Here is a 17,371-nt window from a genome sequence, read left to right on the forward strand (position 1 = left end):
AAACCCCAAGACTGGGGAATCAGCCTATAGATTTGGTTGTCCACACTGCTTGTGAGAATATCGAGAATTCAACTTGAGGGGGTTGAGATTTCCCATGTTCTCACCATTTCCCAAAGGGGACATTGCAAATACTTTTCCACTCACTGATCAAATGACTCTGGGATTCATTGGGGCATCATCTGGACAAATCAACACAATCTCATGTCCTACCCAAAGTTCCATGTACTTATGGTGTTAACCAACTATCTATGTAAGTTATACTAGGAGATACACTAGTCAAAATATAAATTTTGTACCAAATAAACATTTTTTTGCTTTAGTCTCACACATAAATTGAAATTTTAAAATATTAATTGCCATCTATTTTCAGCACCCTGCAGTAATGACATTCTTTTGTTCTTCCTCATGCAAAAACATTTTTTAAATTTGTGCATTTTGTCACTATCATTACACATTCTAGGCATCCCTAGATTATACCATCTCAATCTTTACAATCTGTCTTCCTTTCTGATTTCATTTATGCCCCCAGCCCTCCTCTTTCTATCATTCTCACATGCAGCTTCATTCAGTGTTTTAACATTATTACAGGTAGGTAGTATTGTGCTGTCCATTTCTGAGTTTTTGTATCCAGTCCTGTTGCACAATCTGTATCCCTTCAGCTCCAATTACCCAATATCTTACCCTATTTCTATCTCCTGATGGTCTCTGTTACCAACAAAATATTCCAAGTTTATTCACAATGTCAGTTCATATCAGTGAGACCATACAGTATTTGTCCTTTTGTTTTTGTCTAATCACATTCAGCATAATGTCCTTAAGGTCCATTCATGTTGTTACATACTTAATAACTTTATTCTGTTTTACAGTTGCATAATATTCCATCTTATGTATATGCCACAGTTTGTTTAGCCACATGTCTGTTGATGGACATTTTGGCTGTTTCCATCTCTTGGTAATTGTAAATAATGCTGCTACAAACATTGGTGTGTAAATGTCCATTTGTGTCCTTGCCCTCATGTCCTTTGAGTAGAGACTGCATATAGATGGGTTCTGTTTTTTAATCCATTCTGCCAGACTATGTCTTTTGATTAGGGAGTTTAATCCATTAACATTCAGTGTTACCACTGCATGGGTAGTATTTTCTTCTACTATTTTGCCTTCTGGATTTTATATGTCATATCTAATTTTCCTTCTTTTTACCTTTACTCGTAGTCTTCCTTTCTACACTCTTCTCTACACCTCTCTCTTCTGTCTTTGTATCTGCCTCTAGTGTTCTCTTTAGTATTTCTTGCAGAACTGGTCTCTTGGTCACAAATTCTCTCAGTGATTTTTTGTCTGAAAATGTTTTAATTTCTTACTCATTTTTGAAGGACAATTTTGCTGGATATATAATTATTGGTTGACAGTTTTTCTCTTTTAATAATATAAATATATCATCCCACTGTCTTCTTGCTTCCATGGTTTCTGCTGAGAGATCTACACATAGTCTTATTAGGTTTTCCCTGTACATGATGGATTGCTTTTCTCTTGCTGCTTTCAAGATTCTTTCTCTTTGACCTCTGACATTCTGATCAGTAAGTATCTTGGAGTACATCTATTTGGATCTATTCTCTTTTGGGTACACTGCACTTCTTGGATCTGTAATTTTAAGTCTTTCATAAGAGTTGGGAAATTTTCAGTGATAATTTCCTCCATTAGTTTTTCTCCTCCTTTTCCTTTCTCTTCTCCTTCTGGGACACCCACAACATGTATATTCATGCACTTCATATTGTCTTTCAATTCCCTGAATCCCTGCTCATATTTTTCCATTTTTTCCCTATATTTTCTTTTTCTTGCTTGATTTCAGATGTTCCATCCTCCAGTTCAGAAATCCTATTTTCTGTCTCTTGAAATCTACCATTGTAGGTTTCCATTGCTTTTTTCATCTCTTCTACTGTGACTTTCATTCCCATAAGTTCTGTGATATGTTTTTTCAAACTTTCAATTTCTTCTTTTTGCTCATTACTTGCCTTCTTTATATCCTTCCTCAATTCATTGATTTGATTTTTGATGAGGTTTTCCATGTCTGTTCATTTATTCTGAATTAAATGTTTCAGCTCCTGTATCTCATTTGAATTGTTGGTTTGTTCCTTTGATTGGCCATATCTTCAATTTTCCTAATATGATTTGTTATTTTTTGCTGGCATCTAGGCATTTAATTACCTTAATTAGTTTATTCTTGAGATTGCTTTCACTTCTTTTACCTAGGGTTTTCTTGCTGGATGAATTTGTTGTCTATCTGTTCTTTGACATTCAGTTCAGCTTTATCTGGACCACTAGCTTAGGTTTTTTAACAGAAGAGAATTTTTAGCTCTTGTTTTCTTGTTTATTGCCCTGCTTATATGGTGCCTTTTCCTCACACATACTTAGGAGGGTCTACTTAGGTGTTATAGACCCCAGCCAGATTTTCCCAGACCAAACTGGCCTCCTATCAGGAAGAAAGATCTGCATCAGTTTTCCCTAAGGGTGAGACCCAGCAGGTTGAAAGACTTTCCTGTGAAATCTCTGGACTCTGTTTTTCTTATCCTGCCCAGTATGTGGTGCTTTTCCACTTGCAGGCCCCACCAGCATAAGATGATGCAGTACCTTTAACTTTGGCAGACTCTCCCTGTTGGGGGTGTGGGAGGGACACAGGAGAGGTTGTAAGCTGGTTTTAATGGCTTCAAATCACCAAGCCCTGAAGTCTGAATTCCTTGAGGGAGGGATTCCACCTGAGTTGGGCTTCACCCCTCCACTGGGGAAGGCACAGGCTCAAGACAAGCCCTGAAAGGAGCTGGTTTCTGCCTATGCCTGGGGCAGTTACAGCCTGAGAAGTACTACTGCTGAATCCAGAGGCAATCAAGCCTTTGTAGAAACACAGTCACAAAAATGTCTGTTTCTTTTTTCATCAGCCTTGCCTCCTTGGTGCTGGGGCAGAAATCAGCTACCTCTGCTTTGACCAGGTTCACCTGAGCTGGGGGGCTATTTTTAGTAGTCAGATTTTGTTGATTAATGCCACAATTGGTGTTTGGTTGGGCTCAGCCTCTACTGCTGTTAAAGTCTCTTTCTTTTCCCTCTGGGAAGCAGCCTGTGGGAGAGGAGCACCGGCTGCCATGGCTTGGGGAACTCACGGTTCTGGGGGGCTTGCAGCTGGTCCAGCTGGTCCAGACTGGGCTACACTGCATGTCTGGTCACTGACGTGGCCTCAGGAGCTGTTCTGTACTGTTTCTGGTTATCTAGTAGTTGTTCTGGAGGACAAACTATAAGGCACACATTGTTAAGTAGCCATCTTGGCCCGGAAGACCAACTTCTCTGATTTAGATGTACAAATTTGTTGCTGTTTGAACTAGAACATTTTGAGTTTTTTCTGCTTCTGTGAACTAAGTTGCTTTTACAAAATTTAGGTGGAACCTATTTTACAGCATATTTATTTGGATTTAAGATGAACAAAAAGCCTGGCATTTTTTATTATAAGTCCTTTTATCATATTTCAGAAAACATACCTGAAAGTATTTTAAAGTAATTCTTCTAGAAATACATAATCTTAAAATATAAAAATTAACCATTTGTATTTTAATAACCTTTGTTTAATACTACTCATTCAGTAATTCAAGAAATACCAAGTGTCAGACTTTTTTTAGAGTGTTGGAACACACATTAAATACAATGGATAGAAATACACCAGGAGCTTACTTGTTATTGGAACGTGAAAAATCCAAAAATATACTTTAGAGCTTACCATGGAGGTGGTAAGAAATATAGACATATGTAACTGAAATGAATTTTGAGTAAAACACCTGAATAAATTTGCTATGACAAAGGGAAAGTTGCCCTAGTCATGGGATAAATTCATTAAGAAGTTTGGGAAGATTATAGTTATATGATATAAATAGATTTTATATTAAATGGATTTTAAATTAACTATGAAATACATTTTTAGGAATCTCAATTGTCCTTTGTAAATTGAATGGAAGATAAGTTGATGGAACGTTAAGGCAGGTAAGTTAAAACTAACTTCCTCTTCAGAGCTTTGTCTACAGGGTATTTATGGGAAACGTAGCAAACTAAAAAATAGGGTTGATATATTTTTAGAATAATTGGAATACATCAATCAGTGGGAAGTTTGGAATACAGCAATTTAATTTATTTGTTAATTTTTTTATTTAAGAAGACAAATAATACACTTAGAACCACAAACAATGGGTATCTTAGTTAGTTTAACCATAGACGTATTTAGATAAAGTATCCATATAATCATTGTAAAGCCTGTGTTTGCACAGTGAATTTCATAAATCAATTTTAAAAAATTAAGGTAGCAAGGGAATAATTTACGTATTCAGATTGCAAAGTTCTTAAATTCTAAGTATTAAATACTAATGTAGATAGCACTTGAGCAGCTGTCAAAACTGTGAATGTTCTCAAAATATCAAGTTGAAAGTTTTTACAAACATCTGCATTGCTATAGTAATGGCTTAAGTTGCTAAATATTTTCCTGATCTCAGGAAAATGTGAAGATATAAATATTTTTACATTTAACATGTGAGAATCGTAACCACCTAAAATAGATATCAAAGTTAGCTTATCCATTGTCATATTAAAGTAATCTAAATAATTATCATAAACACTGTTTGTACAATGTATTTCATAATCTGATTTAAAATTAAATCAGGAAGGAAAAAATCTATAAATACAGATATCAGAACTGCTTGAATTCTAAATATTAACAGTACCTTAAATATCATTGGATTAACTATAAAAACTGTGTGCATTCTCAAAATATCAAATAAAATGCTATTACAAATATCAATTTTGCTATAATGGTAAGCTATGTTACTAAATATTTTAAATTTTTGATTTCAGGAATTTATTTTATCAATACTGCTATAGCTGCCTATATTTCTTTTTAGTCATTTTTAGTTATAAAATATAATGTATATATGTACAAAGAAAGGAAAGAAAAAAGCAATAATTTTCAAAGCATCCTTCAACCAGCAGCTACAGAACAGTTTCCAGAGTTTGTCATGGGGTACCATGCCCCCAATTCAGATTTTTCCTTCCAGCTGTACCAAAACACTGGTGGCTTTGTCAGTGTCATAATAATGGAAATCATACAATATCTGTCCTTTTGTGCCTGACTTATTTCACTCAGCATTATTTCTACAAGGTTTATCCACATTGACATATGTCTTGGGACATCATTTTGTCTAAATGCTGCATAATATTTCATCATATGTATATAGCACATTTTGTTAATCCACTCATCTGTTGATGGGCATTTGGATTGTTTCCACCTCTTGACAATTGTGAATAGTGCCACTACGAGCATTTGTATGCAAATGTCTGTTTGTGTCACTGCCCTAAACTCTTCTGGGTATATACCAAGTATTGCTTGGTATTGCTGGGTCATGGGGCAATTCAATATTTAGTTTTCTGAGGAATTGCCAAACTGATTTCCACAGTGGCTGAACCATTTTACATTCCTACCACAATAAGTGTTCCAATTTCTCCAAATCCTCTCCAACATTTATAGTTGCCTGTTTGTTTAATAGAAGCCATTCTTATAGGTGTGAGGTAATATCTCATTGTCATCTTAATTTATATTTCCCTTATAGACAATGAAGATGAATAGTTCTTCGTGTGCTTTTCAGCCATCCCTATTTTTCTCTTCAGGAAAGTTCCTATTCATTTCCTCTGGTCATTTTATAATTAGGTTGTGTGTTCTTTCATTGGTGAGCTGTGTAATTTCTTTATGTACGTAGATATCAAGTCTTTACCTGGTATGTCGTTTCCAAATATTTTCTCCCATTGAGTTGACTGCTTCCTCATCTTTTCAACAAAGTCCTTTGAGGCATAGAAGCTCTTGATCTTAAGGCGTTCCCACTTGATCATGATGTATAATTCTTTTAATGTGGCATTGGATAAGATTTTGTAGTATTTTGTTAAAAAATTTTTGTGCCTGTGTTCATTAAGGAGATTGGTCTCTAGTTTTCCTTTTTTTTGTATAATTTTTATCCAATTTTGGTATTAGCATGATGTTAGCTTCATAGAATGAGTTAAGTAGCATTTTTTAATTCAATTTTTTTGAGAAGTTTGAGCAGAATTGGCATGAGTTCTTTTTTAAAAGTTTGATAAAATTCTCCTATGAAACCTTCAGGTCTTGGGCTTTTCTTTGTGGGAAGATTTTTGATGACTTTGGATGTCTTTACTTGTAATTAGTTTGTTGAGATCTTCCATGTCTTCTCAATTCAGTATAGGTAACTCATGTGTTTCTAGGAATTTTTCCATTTCATCCAAGTTTTCTAGCTTGTTGGTATATAATTCATAATCTTCTCTTATGATATTTTAAATTTCTTCATGATCTGTGATAACAAGCCCCCTCTCATTTCTAATTTTACTTATTTGTATCCTCTCTCTTTTCTTCTTTGTTAGTCTAGCTAGAGGACTATCAATTTTATTAATTTTCTCAAAGAAACAACTTTTAGTTTTTGTTGATACTTTCTATTATTTTATTGTTCTCCAGTTTATTTATTTCTGGTTAGTCATTATTATTTCTCTTCTTTTATTAATTTTGGGGTTACTTTGCTGTTCTTTCTCTAAATTCTCCAAGTGAGCAGTTAAATCCTCAAGTTTTTCTCATTCTTGTTTTTTAATATAGGCATTTAGGGCAATAAATTTCTCTCTCAGCTCTGCCTTTGCTGCATCTCATAAGTTTTTATATGTTTGTATTCTCATTATCATTCTTCTCCAGATATTTGCTGGTTTTCTCTAACAATTTCTTTATTGACCCATTGATTATTTAAGGATGTGTTGTTTAATGTGCATAGATGTGTGAAAGTTCTGGTTCTTTCATGATTGTTAATTTCCAACTTTAGTCCATTGTGATCAGAGAAAATGCTTTGAATAATTTCAATCTCATTAAATTTATAGAGACTCAGTTTATGTCTCAGTATATGATCTACCTGGCAGAACATTCAATGTGTACTAGAGAGAATGTGTATTCTGGTGTTTGGGATGTAGTGATCTATATATGTCTACTAGATCTAATTCCTTTATCTTATTGTTTACGTTCTCAATTTCCTTGGTGATCTTCTGCTTGGTTGTTCTATCCATAGTGCAGAGTGGTGTAATGAACTCTCCCACTATTATTTTTGATGTGTTTATAGCTCCCTTCAGCTTTTCCAATATTTGCCTCATGTACTTTGGAGGTCCTTGATTGGGGCATACACATTTATGATTCTTATTTCTTCTTGGTGAATAGTCCCTTTTATTAATATATAGTGTCCCTTTTTTTCTCTTATGACGTTGTCCTGATTTAAAATGATGTATGTACCCTAGAAAAGACATGTTTTAATCTTAATCCCATTTTGTAAAGGCAGCCATTTCTTCTAATCCCTATTCAGTACTGTATGTTTGAGAATATAATTAGATCATCTCCCTGGAGATGTGACTCAATCAAGAGTGGTTGTTAAAATGAATTAGGTGGAGACATGTCTCCACCCATTCAGGTGGGTCTTGATTAGTTTATGGGAATCCTATAAAAGAGGAAACATTTAGGAGAAAGTGGGAGATTCAGAGAGAACAGAGAATGCTGCTGCAACATGAAGCAGATAGTCCAGCAGCCAGCAACCTATGGAGATGAAGAAAGAAAATTCCTCTCAGGGAGCTTCATGAAACAGGAAGCAAGAAGAGAAACCTAGAAGATAATGCTATTTTTGCCACATACCCTTCCAGCCAAGAGAGAACCCTGTGTTCACCATGTGCCTTTCCACTTGAGAGAGAAACCCTGAACTTCATTGGCCTTCTTGAACCAAGGTATCATTCCCTGAATGCTTTAAATTGGACATTTCTACAGACTTGTTTTAATTGGGTCATTTTCTCAGCCTTAGAATTGTAAATTAGAAACTTACAAAATTCCCCTTTTTAAAAGCCATTCCATTTCTGGTATATTGAATTCTGGCAGCTAGCAAACCAGAATAGATGACTTTACATATAAAGTCTATTTTGTCTGATATTAGTAGATACTCCTGCTTTCCTTTGGTTACAGCTTGCATAGAAGATCTTTCTCCATCCTTTCAATTTCAGTCTAACTGTGTCCTTGAGTCTAAGATGCATTTCTTGTAAACAGCATAGAGATAATGTTTTTGATTCAGTCTGTCAGTGTGTATCTTTTAATTGGTTAGTTTAGTCCATTAACATTCAAAGTAATTACTGTAAAAAGTAATTACTGTAAAAGCAGCTCTTGATTCTACCATTTTGCCCTTTAGTTTTAATTATCAGATCTGTATATTATTTTCCTTCTCTTTCTCTTTTCCTTTAAATTACCTTTACTCATATTCTTCAATTCTGTGCACTCTCCCAGACCTCCCTCTCCTGTCTGTTTTTATTAGTTGACAGGTCTCCCTTTAGTATTTCTTTTATGGCTGGTCTCTTGCTGACAAGTTCTCTCAATCTTTCTTTTCTTTGAAGATTTTAATCCCCTTCCTCAATTTTGAAGGGCAACTTGGCTGGATAAAGAATTCTTGGTTGAAAGTCTTTCTCATTCAGGATCTTACAAATATCATACCACTGCCTTCTTGATTCCATGATGCCTGTTGAGTAGTTTGAAGTCAGTCTTATGTGCTTTCCCTTGTATGTAGAAGATTGCTTTTCTCATGCTGCTTTCAGGACTTTCTCTTTCTCTTCAATACCTGTCAGTCTGATTAGTATGTGTCTTGGAGTAGGCTTACTCAGATTTAATCTGTTTGGAGTTCAGTGGGCATCTTTGATGTGCATATTCATGTCTTTTATAAGGTTTGGGAAGCTTTCTCTGATTATATCTTCAAACAACTTTCCCAACTCTTTAGTCTTCTCTTCTCCCTCTGGCACACCAATAATTCTTATATTTTTGAGTCTCTTATGGTCCATCATTTACCTAAAATTCAGTTGCATTTTTTCCATTTTCTTGCAATTTGTTCTTTTGTGTGTTCTAGTTTCATTGTTCTATCTTCTAGCTCACTTATTCTTCCTTCTGCTTCTTTGAATCTGCTATCATGTGTCTCCAGTATATTTTTTATTTTTACTATGTCCCTTCCATTTTGGTGAGATCTGCCATTTTTCTATTTAACCTCCTGAATTCTTCTTTATGCTCTTCTAGTGTCTTCCTGATATCCTTTATTTCTTTATACATATCCTTTAGTAGTTCCATATTATGTGTCCTCTCTGGAATTTTGATCATTTGGCTGGGCCATTTCTGCTTGGATATTCATGTGTTTCGTGATTTTCTGCTGTGTTCAGCACAATTGATTATCTTGATATGGTTATTATGAAAATTGGTTTCCTTCACACTTTGAAAGATTGCATTTACTTAGTTTTTGCTGAGTGTTTCCTTTTGCACTTTGTCAGCTCTTCTCTACCAAATTAGGGTTCATATCTCATTAGGGGATAAAATTCAACTTAAGAGCCTATTAGAATTTTTTTGGGAGTGCACAGGTACTCCAGTGACAGAATGGCTGACTACCACTCAGGAGACCCAAGGTGGACTCCTAGTTTATGCACAAAAAAAGAATGAGAAGAGAAAATATATAATAATAAAGTAAGATAATAATATAGTAAATATATGAAGGACAAATCAAGAACCACACAACAAAATACACCTCAGCAGTAGTAGGCACCAAAATCAAAGGAGACACCTTAGAACATTCTGGGAGTGAAGTCAGCCTGGCATCCACCAGAGAGAGAGAAAAATAATAATAGAAACAATAAAAATAAATGAAATGTAATAATAAAAAATATGTGAAAGAAAATATGTAAATGAGTAAAATATAACAATATTAAATATCTACAGAATTTTTTTAAATAATGAAAAGGACAATTATTTTACTAATAAAAATGTGTAGAAAGAATGTTTTTAATGAGGGAAAAATAAAAAAGTAATATTGAGAAGAGAAAAATGTTTTAAATGAAATAAAAATAAAGACCTACACTGATAGCAAGTTGGCTTGCTTGCATCTACCCCTTTTCCCCAGCAGGTGATGACTATGGGGCTCCCCCTCCCTCAAATTCTCTCCTACCTGTCTGGTGCAGCTGACCTGCATTTACTGAGTCCCACCTGTTGATGGTGTGCCCAAATCTCTTCCATCCTCAGCCCTGTCACTCCTGGCTGGGTCAACAAGGGGTTGGCAATCTCAGCAGGGGTTGCTATGGCAGAGGTCAGGTCTGGCAAGGGGGCTGCTCTACCAGGGACAGCTAACCAATGGATCTTTGTTGGGAGACTGGGGAACCAACCACAGCACTGGTCAGCCTGATCACTCACCCCACCCCAAAGTCCACCCTGCAGGCTCCCTGCATGTGCTGCTCACCACAACCATGTAAGAGGTTTCTTCAGTTGGTAGCTGTGCAGACTGGAGCCAAGGAGGGTCAGTTTTCTCTAATTGCATCTCCCCCATGCACCACATCTGCCCAGTGTGGATCTCAGTCACCCAACATACTCACAATGACCTGATCCTCCTCTACTCCAAAACACCCTAAAAACCATCCTAAACTATGCACAACCCCAGACCTTAAGTCCTGGTCATTTTCTTCCCATCTTCTATCTTGTTTCACTGGGAATAAATGAACCCACTTCACTCTGAGGCCATTTAATTTTGACATTGTTGGTTATTACATCAATGAAATTATAGGTATTAGAATTTATTGATTACATTTTGTTGATTCTACTGGACATATTTCACTGTCATTGTATGTGGTAAAAGATGAGATAAATTTGAATATTAGGGAAATAGCAAATAATTCTTTAGTAGATAATTAATGTTTCATGGACATATATTTGCATAAAAGGATCTTCTTTTGAAAGTCAAATTTAACTGAGCATTCAACATTTTTAATTGTTCAATCTGACAATCCTGGATAATAGGGTTTGTGGTGCATGGAAGTTCAAGGAATGGCACATTATCACATTAATTTAATAATTAACCAAAAATTTGTTAAGCTTTGATGGTGGGATGGTCAAAGGGATTGAAGAAGGAGAAATGACTGAAGGATGCCTCTGTAGGGGGAAGAGCAGAAGGCTTAGAAGGTTTTTTATGAAAGACCCCTTGGCATTAAAGAGATTTATTTGGGGGCAGAAAGCTTAGAAGGTTTTTTATGAAGGAGTTGAAATGATAGAGGATGAAGCAGCACAGAGATAGTAATAAATCTGTCAAGCTTGGGAGCAAGGGGCTGTAAATTATTTTGCCATTGTGGTAAATGAAATTATTAAGTTTGGTCAGGGTTTTCTAATTGAAAGTGCCATCTTGTGGCCAATGCTTTTGTTGGTCTAAAGGATATTGTGGTCAAATTGAATTGCAAAGCAAAGTAAGTTTCCATGGTCTTAATTCCCCCTTTTAGTTTGAGTTTACTTGGATTATGGAGTAAACATCAACATCCAAGAGGAGTAGACTCTGGGGGAGGAGCAGATTTACAGCCACTGAAGTGGATTGATTGTTTCCCATGGTTGCCGGGTTTAGGTGCCTTTATAAAGTGGGCTGAGGTGTTCTCAGAAGAGTGGCCTGAGGCAGACTGAGGTATCCCCTAGACCCCAGGCAAAATTAAGAGAAACTAAGACCCAGATCCTTGATCTTTCACGACAACAAAGCAGGCGTCCCCAGTTTGTTGTGGGGGATCAGGAGAGTGTGTGCAGTCTTTCACTCAAGGCATCTCTAAAGTCACTTTGACAGCTGCATGGGCAAATGATGCTCCCTGAGTGTCACACTCCCTGAGCATGAGAGAACTTTGACTGAGCTCAGATTTTCATGCCATCACTTCTGTGAAATGGGCTGTGTTCCCTTAACTCTGGTGTTCCCTGGGCACCAAACAAAACTCAAGGGGAGGATGTGGGCAGAAAGCATCACTTTCTAGCACGGAATTTGTTGTTGATGTTTGAAAGCTGTGGATGTGAGCCAGCATGATGTCTAGATGGTTTGAGCTGGTGAACTCAAGCCATAAATCTCATGGAAACCTGAATGACTGTGCTAGTCCAGAGGAATGGCATGACTGGGATGCTGTTTCCATAACCAGGGGGGCCAGAAAGCTAAACCTCAGTTTGACCTCTGTTCAGGGTTTTGGCACCAGATGTTAGGCATGGAGTTGTTAAGGGTTTCATATGAGACAGCAAGCCAAAGCTTAACAGATTTGTTGGGGAAGAGAAAGCAAGAAGAAGCAGAAGGGAGCCACTGACACAAAGATCTGTGGAAGTTAGAAAAATTGCTCCAACTCCCGCTTTGGGAGGGCACCTTTAAAAAAAAAATTGTACCACCAAGACTATAGTAACAAAGGGGCTTGTTGACTTAGGATATGATAGATTGCTGGGGCATTGATGCATTATCCTCCTTTGATGTGCAGCTGCATGCATCAGACAGGGTCGAGAAATGGTAGAGGAAGATGTTATCAGCAGAGACAGATTATGACAATATTTCTAGTTACCTGGGGTGTTTTCATTTGCCATCCAGAAGATACAATACTAGCTAGTATGGCAATTGGTTCATATCTAGGTGCATGGACCTGCCAAAGACATTGAGGAAGGGGCTGAAGGGACTATGCATGTCATGGTTAGGTTCATGTGTCAACTTGGCCAATGGTGGTACCTGTTTGTCTGGTTGTGTAAGTGCTGACCTGCCTGTTGCAATGAGGACATTTGATAAAATTAAATCATGATCATGTCAGCTACATCCACAGCTGATTACGTTTATAATCAGTCAAAGGGGAGTGTCTTCTGCAATGAGTAATGCTTAATCTGATCACTGGAAGCCTTTTAAGGAGGATTCAGAAGAGACAGGCTCTTCCTGCCTCGGCTGGTGATCCTCTCCTTTGGAGTTCGTCCAGTCCCTCCATTGGAATCATAGGCTTCACAGCCTGCCTGCGAATGTTGGACTGCATTCCCACAGTCATGTGAGGAACTTTTATAAATTCTTTATTAGTGAGTGTTCCCTGTTGATTCTGTTTCTTTAGAGAACCCTAACTAATACATCTTGGTACCAGGGGTGAGGTCTTAAGAAACAGAATCTTAAAAATGGGTTTTTATGAATGGTTTTCTACTCTGACTGGACTCAAAGATAATAATCCCACGTGATCAGTTACAGAAATAAGGACTGTAATGCTATTTTGTTCATGTTATACTATTTAAGTTGTAAGATATTAAGTTTAAGAATGAATATTACCCAAGGATTTGCACCCTATTCTGGAGAGATTTATTGCATTTCCAGTTATGCAGGACAGGTGAAAGAAAAATGTGTCTTATTGTTTTTTTTATTTAGAAATTTGGTATGGTTTAAGGAGGTATGTATAGCTTCCAAGTTGATAAGGGGTGGACTGTCTTGGTTAGGCTCATGTGTCAACTTGGCCCAGTGGTGGTGATCCTCTGCTGTTGAGTTCATCCAGAGCCTCCATTGGAATCTTTGGCTTCACAGCCTGCCCTGTGGATGTTGGACTCTGCATTCCCGCTGTCACGTGAGACACTTTTATAAATTCTGTATTTGCAAATGTTCCCTGTTTATTCTGTTTCTTTAGAGAACCTTAACTAATACAATACATCAGGAGTTCATTTTGCTCTTAGAATTATTTTTCTTATTTCCGACACCAACCAATATGAATTTAACTTTTCTATTGATTGGACAACATTTTGATGTCAGAAATACAAAGAGAACAGGGAAGATATGGAAACAAAATTACTCCTTTTATAGCAAATGTCAAATGTATTATGCAATTACCTAAACTACAATAACAGAATGAACAAAATATTTAAAAGTTACTGTCTTTACCAAAAGGGAAACTACAGCTATCATCTCTGTTTCATAATGTGATAATTTTTGTTCTATTTGTTTTTCTCTATTATTCTGCCCTGGAAAATATTATCCCTTCCAGTACTCTCTCTGGTGATGTCTCCATCATATATTTCTACCATATTGAATATGCTATCATACACTTTCCTTTTTGTCTCTGTGGCTTACTGCTCCCCTGGATCTGCCATAGCCCATGGAAATGAAGAATAGAACTTCACCCCCAGTCTTTATCCTTCTGGGGCTTCTGGAGAGGAGAGCAGGGATGCAGGGATTGTCTTTACAGTTATCCTTGCTATTTTATTGATGGTTGTAACTGATAATATGGTCATGATATTTTTGATTCAGGCAGACTCCCACCTTCAGATCCCCATGCATTTCCTGCTCAGCCAGCCATTATGGATACCATTTTCCTTTGCACCACTCTCCCAAATCTCCTTGAAGGCATGGTATCTGAAGAGAAGACAATTTCCTTTGTGGCCTGTGGCATCCAGATACTCCTGCACTTGACCATTATTCACTCAGAGTTCTTTCTCTTGGACCTTATGGCCTATGACCATTATGTGGAACTGTGTAACCTTCTTAAGTATCCAGTCCCAATGAACCATAAGGTGTTGCTTGTTATCAGTGCCTAGTTTGGTGAATCTCTTGAAGGCTTTCTGCTCATCCCTATCATATGAATATCCCCTAATTTGGCTCTTGCAACACCAACCATTTTTTTCTGAGAGATCTGTGCAGCTCTCAGACTGGCAGATACATCCTTGTGCAGATACGTCCTTGTGTGAAACTCTGATGTACATCTGCTGTGTATTCATGTTGCTTATTCCTATATCTATCATCTCCACCTCCTACTCTCTCACCTTGTTAACTATTGACCACATGCACTCTTCTGAAGGTTTGACAAAGGCCTTTGCCATGTATTCCTTTGACTTGACTGTAGTCAGAATTTTCTATGGAGCTGCCTTCTACACTTATATTCTGCCCAGTCATGCCACACCCTTGAGCAGGACAGGGGAGTGTCAGTCTTGATTACCATATTCCCACAGATGCTGAAACCTCTCATCCACAGCCTCAAAAAGAAGGAATCATGGGTGCATTGAAAAGATATTTACACCATCCTCACCTGATGAGAAATTGCTAAGTGATGCTTAGAGGTCTTCCATCCAAGTGATAGAGAGGTCTTCCATCATGTATATTTTCCCAAAGAAGTTCTCATATAGGTCCTATTCCTTCATGTACTATTTGATCAACTATCAAAGATTACCAATTATTGGAAACTAAGAAGGTTCAGGGTACTAATTATTAGAAATTAAGATTATTGTTCCTTGAGGGGGAGGAGATATTTCATTAGCTATGCAGATATTTTTACCAATCAAAATTTATTCATTAACAAAATTTATTCATTAAAGTTTTCATCTGTTCTTTTCTTCTTTCCTTGTTGTTCATCAGTTTTGTCTGTTCTTTTTTTCCTGCCTTGTTGTGGGGATCAGATATTATTGTTCAAAGCAACTCTTTTTCCTCTAAACAAAACAAAAAGATTTTTAAAAAATCCTCCAAAGCTAGCAAACATTTGGTATAAAAAATCTGTTAACACTTTTATAGAAATGCTATAACAATACCAGTCCACAAATAGCAGGGAAAATAAATCACTCAATATTAATCATGTTTCATTTTTGAAATTGCACTAAACAGACTGCAAGCTCTTTTTTTAAATCTATCTTACAGCTCTGTCTATCTTATGGAATATAAGGTCTTCTTTTCATCTCCTGTGCTGAGTACTGCTGAAAACTAAGAAACAATAAATAATGTGTGGACTTCATTAATCTGACTATGAGTATATGAATAGCTGAGGATTGCACATTTATTGAAAAAGAATATAATATTCAATACTTAGCGTGAGAGAAAACCACAAAACTAACTTCTGTGTTCCTATAATAGCAGGTACTGGACTGGATAGAGCAAGAACAAATCATGCAAAAAAAAAACCAGCACAATTTCCTACTCTGTAATCATATCACAGCACTTGGAGACATTTTGTTTTTGTTCTGAGTGAGATATGATGCCCTCAGAGAGTTTTCAGTAGAGGTTTGACATGATGAGATTTACCTTTTTAAAACATTACTTTTAAAAAGTTTACTATGTATCTAGGGAGGAGAATAGAGTAGATAGTAGGGGTAGACATAGGAAAACAATTTGGGGGGCTTCAAAGATAAAAAATGAAGATGGCTAGTTGAAGGTGGAGTAGTAGTGGCAGATTGTTGGTATAATGCCAAACAGGATATGTCATATGGATTGGGTGCATGTTCAGAGAAGATGGAATGAAGAATAACTCAATGACTTGGGACCAAGTGACTAGAAACATGCAATTTGCAAATTCTGAAATTTTGGACAGTTTAAGAATGGCAGGTTTGAATGAGTGGGAATGAGAATTTAGTTGTTGACAAGATAAATTGGCCATACCTGTTATGTATGCAAATATGTCAATAAATCCATTGGCAGTCCTCAGAATAGAAAGAATATTTAAAGACAGGATTAGCTGAGATCACATAGGCAAGATAAAAGGTTTAAGACTGAGCCCTGAGGCAACTGGGGTAAATTAGAAAACATGTGAGATAACAGTTTGACTCTGATGAGGTGACAAGAAGTGAAACCTCAGACACAAGAATGTATATAAAAGAGAGCATAATCACTTATGACAAATGCAGTTTATTTTTGGATTAAAATGAGAACTTCAATTTGACCATTGAATTTGACAACACGGAGAACATGTGTGACCCTAAGGAGATCAATTTTAATGGGGATCATGCTTGAAGAATATTCAAAATGGAAAATATAGGGAGAGAAATTGAGCAAGATAAGAATGGTTTAAATGATGCTTTTTTTCATTTTTATATGTGATTATTTTATAGTCCTCAAATTTGTATTTCTTTACAGAAAAAAAAAGGTGTTGCAATACCTACATTTGGCCACAACACATTTTCTCAAATCTTAGGTAGTATAAAACACAGTAAAAAATTTTTGTGCACTCTACTTTTATAGAACAATGAGATTTATAATTATTTTATTAGATTTTTCAATATACATGGCAGCTTTCTCAAATCTCAAAGTAAAGTCCAAAAGTATGTGATTTTAAAGGTGAAAAATCATTTTTCTAGATGTCATATTCCTAAAGAACTGTTAAAGTCTATTTATAAACAAGAATAATTGATAAACTAACACTTTAGAAATCAGCATATTTTAAATTAAAATATATTTTAAATGAATACAAGTTAATGTCTTTTTAATTAACTATCATAATTAAATTTATCACAAAACAAAATGGCTTATCCCCACTAATTTCTCGAGTGGGTAAAGTCATTGGGTTTTACACTTAATATAAGTTTTAAATGTGATTACTAAATGATAATATTTTATCAATTATAGGAAATATTCATTTATAGGAATTTCCTCAGGTCCATCAATCTTTTCAGGCCAAGTCTGAGCCCATGTCAACCTTCAAGGTTAGGTTCAGTGCACCTAACCTGCAACTTGTCAATTTAAGGAACTCAATTTCATTGATAATA

General features: G+C 36.2%; 1 long non-coding RNA gene across 1 annotated transcript in view; it reads right to left on the reverse strand.

The window, feature by feature from the left end:
* Positions 1-15,218: 15,218 nt before the first annotated feature.
* The window catches only part of LOC143662471 (uncharacterized), a 165,275-nt gene continuing 163,122 nt past the window's right edge, over positions 15,219-17,371 (reverse strand). The window contains exon 7 of the long non-coding RNA XR_013165334.1: positions 15,219-15,328. This is a non-coding gene — a long non-coding RNA (uncharacterized LOC143662471). The remainder of the gene's footprint in view (positions 15,329-17,371) is intronic.

This window comes from Tamandua tetradactyla, chromosome 18, assembly GCF_023851605.1.
Source record: "Tamandua tetradactyla isolate mTamTet1 chromosome 18, mTamTet1.pri, whole genome shotgun sequence".
Classification (NCBI taxonomy): domain Eukaryota; kingdom Metazoa; phylum Chordata; class Mammalia; order Pilosa; family Myrmecophagidae; genus Tamandua; species Tamandua tetradactyla.